The sequence below is a fragment of the Solanum tuberosum genome, unplaced genomic scaffold (assembly GCF_000226075.1).
Source record: "Solanum tuberosum cultivar DM 1-3 516 R44 unplaced genomic scaffold, SolTub_3.0 scf00285, whole genome shotgun sequence".
Classification (NCBI taxonomy): Eukaryota; Viridiplantae; Streptophyta; class Magnoliopsida; order Solanales; family Solanaceae; genus Solanum; species Solanum tuberosum.
Genome location: NW_006239208.1, coordinates 826,311 through 831,520, shown reverse-complemented (window position 1 = coordinate 831,520; position 5,210 = coordinate 826,311). Strand labels below are relative to the sequence as shown.

General features: G+C 30.6%; 1 pseudogene; it reads left to right on the top strand.

The window, feature by feature from the left end:
- The first annotated feature begins 1,803 nt into the window (after positions 1-1,803).
- Positions 1,804-3,540, top strand: LOC102587967 (cytochrome P450 71A1-like; annotated as a pseudogene).
- Positions 3,541-5,210: the final 1,670 nt, after the last annotated feature.

The following is a 5,210-nucleotide window of genomic DNA, read 5'->3' as shown; positions in this document are numbered from 1 at the left end:
TTTAAAATTTTCAAAATTAAAGTTTTTCCTTGACATGTCTCTCTCACTCTATCTCATTGGAATTTTCCTTTGTCCTATCGATTGTCATTCCTAGTAAGGGCTCGTTTGGTCATGCGATATAAAATTATGAAATAAAATTATAATATGAAATTTTGAGATAAAATTGAAGCTTAATTTAGATGTGTGATTTGGAATTTTCTTTTTGTATATTTTCATATTAACATACGAATTTCATAAGTTGTAAGACTATAAAAATTGTCCCAAACTATACGAATTTATTCAATCTTACCAAATAAACAAAAAGATTTAAAATCGCATAATAAATTAATCCACAATCATTGTGGTCAGTCTTATTCACTCAATATAGATGAAAAACTACTTTTTTATTAAACATTAAAGTAATAGTGATAAATTTGGTGATAAATAATTTTAATAAAACATAATGAATTTGATGAATATAAATGATAAAGTAGTAATTGATTTAAAGTAATAATAAATTTTATATTTGTGAGAATAATAAATTTTAAAAAGTAATGATATGATCATTAATTTTATTTAGGGATAAGGGTCTGAAAAATACCTCAACTTTGGTCGGATTTGCTGTTGCGATACTAAAACTTTCATGAGGACCTATTACCTACCTAGACTATTTAATACCGTATTTTAAACATATATATTTGCCACGTGGACATAAAAAATAATGCAAAAATTATAAAATAGTAATGTGTCCACGTGGACACATATATACCTTTAAAATACACTATTAAAATAGTTCAGGGGGTAAAAAATACAATATTAAATAGACTACGGAGGTAATAGGTCCTTATGAAAGTTTAGTATCGCAACAGCAAATCTGACCAAAGTTGGGGTATTTTTCATACCCTTATCCCTTTTATTTACATATGAAATAAATGGCTAGCAGATATAAATATGGATTGTTTTAACAAAATATAAACTTATGGATCAATTTTTATATTTGAAAAATCTCAAATCATGAGTTTTGGAGAATATGAAATTTCATCTACTGATATGAAACCATGATATGAAATCAGCATATCTAAACACTAATTTCATATCGTGATATGATACCTGCAATAGTCGAACGCCTACTAAATATCTCATGTATGTACATATAATTGGGCATCATCTATGAAAGTTGATTTGTGTGGAGAGAACGCAACGAATTTAGAGGAGGCCAGTGATAAGACTTATGTTACGTCGTACTATTTTGTGATTGAATTTACAATCATTCAAATATTATTTTTCACCGAAAAAAAATAACGACACTTATTATTTAGGATAATCATTAATCTGGAAAATGCAAAATAAAGATACTTTATATAATTTCTAAGAATTTTAATCTATACGCACGTAACATTAACTTGACAAAATAAATAAATTTTATATTATCTATGCATAGAAGTTAAATTTAATATTTAGTAGTTTTTCAAAATGATGCTTAAACTCTATTATGCCATTCTTGTCTTAACTTTTACCCCTTAGATCCATATTAAGTGATATTTTTTGCTTGAACTCACCCTTTAATAAAATGTCTTTATGCTTATAATAAAATAGTAAGGAGTACTTTTACTAACTTTATCTTTAATTAAACCATACCTATATATATCTTTTCTTAGTCACTTTAATAAAATAGGGTAAATTTGAAAGAAAATAATTACCGTAATATATTATTAATAATGTGAAACACCACTTATTTTGAATAACATTCCGAAGGTAAAAAATTACCACTTAAAGCAAGTTGCCTTATAAATATTTCTCAAACTTTCTTGAATTATTATATCTATTCAACTTCAGTCACTTAATATCAAAGATGGAAATCTCTTGGGTTTTCATAGTGTTTGGGTCATGGCTACTAGCATTAGCTTTTGTCTTAAAAATATTCAACCATCCCAAAAGGAAACTGCCACCAGGTCCAAAGCCATGTCCAATTATTGGCAATTTGAACCTCCTTGGTTCACTCCCACATGAGTCTTTGCACCATCTTTCACAAAAATATGGAGATTTAATGCTACTAAAGTTCGGTTCGAAGCCTGTTTTGGTAGCATCATCTCCAGAAATGGCTAAAGAGATATTGAAAACACATGATGCTATCTTTGCATCTCGTCCCGCATTAGCTGCTGGTAAGTACACTAGTTTTAACTACTCAGACATGGCATGGGCACCTTACGGTGCATATTGGCGTCAAGCTAGAAAAATTTACCTAACTGAGATATTTAGTCCCAAAAGGCTTGATTCATTAGAGTATATTCGTATTGAGGAAAGACAAACTTTAATTTCTCGTCTTTTTCCTCACTCAGGAAAGCCAATTTTTCTTAGAGACCATTTACCTCGATTTACTCTTCGTACTATAAGTAGATTGGTTATGAGTGACAAATATTGTAGTGATCAGTCAAACTCGGATACTTCATCAATAGTAACACTTGAAAGATTGCAATGGATGTTGGATGAGTGGTTTGTTCTAGGTGGGGTGATTAATCTTGGAGATTGGATACCTTGGCTTAGTTGGTTTGACTTGCAAGGATACGTAAAGCGAATGAAGGCCTTAGGGAAGAATTTCACAGAATTTTTCAAATATGTAATTGACGATCACAACGCAAAGATGCAAACAACAGGGGATTTTGTTCCAAAGGACATGGTTGATGCTCTGTTGCACCTTGCTGATGACCCTAATCTTGAAGTTCAGCTTACTTCTGATCGCATGATGGGACTAATGCATGTAAGTTCAGTTATTTCCGATACAAGTAGAATATTTTCTTAATTTGTTGTTGATACTTGGTAATTTTTGCTATATATCAATGGCAGAATTTGCTAGCTGGTGGAACAGATACTGCAGCAGCAACAATAGAATGGACATTTCAAGAACTTTTGAGGAGACCAAACATCATCGGCAAGGCACACCAAGGAACTTGGACAGAGCCATTGGAAAAGAACGATGGGTAGAAGAAGAAAACTTTTCAAGCTACCTTATATAGATGCCATAATCAAAGAGTCATTTAGACTTCACCCTTTATGTACATTGCTTCCTCCCCATTACTCCACTGAGGATTGTAATGTGGCTGGTTATGACATACCAAAAGGGACAACTGTTTTTGTAAACGCATGGTCTTTAGGAAGAAATCCAAAGTATTGGGATAGGGCAGAAGAGTTCATTCCTGAAAGATTCATAGAAAATAACATAGACATAAAAGGACAAAATTTCGCATTGTTGCCATTTGGTTCAGGAAGGAGAAAGTGCCCGGGGTATAGCCTAGGTATGAAGGTTGTTCGAACAACAATGGCTAACTTGTTGCATGGATTCAATTGGAAATTAGCAGGAGATATGAAGGCAGAAGATATAAGCATGGAGGAGATTTATGGATTGACTACACACCCAAAAATGCCGATATCTTTGATCATGGAACCAAGACTTCCCCTCCATCTTTATTAGTCCTAGACTTAAATTTTAGTTTCATACTTTTATTTCTGGTTGTCTCAAACTCTCAGTTATTCTACAATGAATCAGTATTTGCTTTTGAGCAACATGCAATGATTCATTTAGTATTTCACCTTCTTTTAGTTTATGAATTTGGAAGAAGATACATTGTTAGCCTCGAGGAAAAAATATGTAATTGTGGGAGATTTCAACTAGATGAAATATCTTGTGCACACGCAATTGCTGTTTTGAAGAGCAAGATGTATACAAATATGCATTCCCACTATTCTGATTACTACATTGCAGTGAATATGTAGCAGATACATTAATACATAACTCTCACTACTTTAGATCCTAATTACTAAGATTCGCGAAAGTTTGTAATATTAGTTTCTATACCATATTTTGACCGCGAGATACACGAGTTGTTGTGAACGTTGTCACTATCATAGGACTTGTACTTTTTTTCCAAAGGAAAGTGAATCATTGAATTTATACAAGACATTCATGTTCATGTTGAATAATCTTTCAATTATATAAATTTTGCATTGTTATATTTCAATAAAGTAACGATACAATATATGTGAGTTTTGCTATTTTGTATAAAAATTAGTTCAACTTTGTGAGTGAATGATTTGTTTGATACATAATTAACTTATGTGAATCTATAAGCATTGATAAAACTCATATCCAAGTTATCTAATAATAATTTATGTGAATCTGATACATAATTATGTAATTTATATGCATTGATAAGACTCATATCTAATGTATCATATACATTAAGTGGAAGATTGATTATGTATTTCTGAACTTTCCTTTTGTATCATATTCAACTGGTGGAAAATATCATATACACGTAATGTATCAAACAAACACCCTTTTTCTTTATATAAAATTGATTAAAATTAGTTATGACTAATACTTATGTTTCTGAACTTCAAATAAATAATGTGAAAGATTTAAGTATCAGATGATATGTTATGTATCAACAACACTATAATTAAAACACAAAATATAAGAATTTACATGATATAATTAATAACAAAAAATATTCAAATTCAAAAAATGACATGAAACAGTTTTTAGAGTAACACTCTAAAACCTAAGTAAAATTATCTTTAAAAAAGAAACAAAACATCAAATGGTGTCTATTCATTGATACATAATCACTATTCAACAAGAACCAAATCATCTTGATGCGGTGGAGTGAAGCGACCCTTGAGCTTTAGATGATCATCTTTATCGCTAGCTAATATAATCTGACTTTGCCATTTCAGTATTGTATCTCCATAATAATGCTTCATATCTTGTGCGAAGATAATCAGCTCGAAATACATTTGATGGGATGTTAATTTCGTCACTAAGGAACTCAGCAAAGGCAGCTACAAAAAGTAAATCATCATGAGAAACATGCCAAGTTAATCATATGGTACATAATTGTAACTATAAAGTATCTTAGTGTTTAGTTGATACATAATGATAAAATAGAGTAACTGATACTTAATACCAATTGATGATCTATACAATCTGACAGATATTTGTATCTGATACTAAATGCCCACTAGTTGAACATGATACACAAATTACCCAACACTTGATACAAATAATTGAGTATAGTTAAATTAGTAACTTGCAATGTATCTAATGTGTGTACCTGATACATTTTAGTAAATTTTGTGTATCTGATACTCACTGAATAGTACATCTTTTGAATGATACTCACTGAATAGTACATATCTTCAATAATTTCACATAATTACAACAACTCCACACA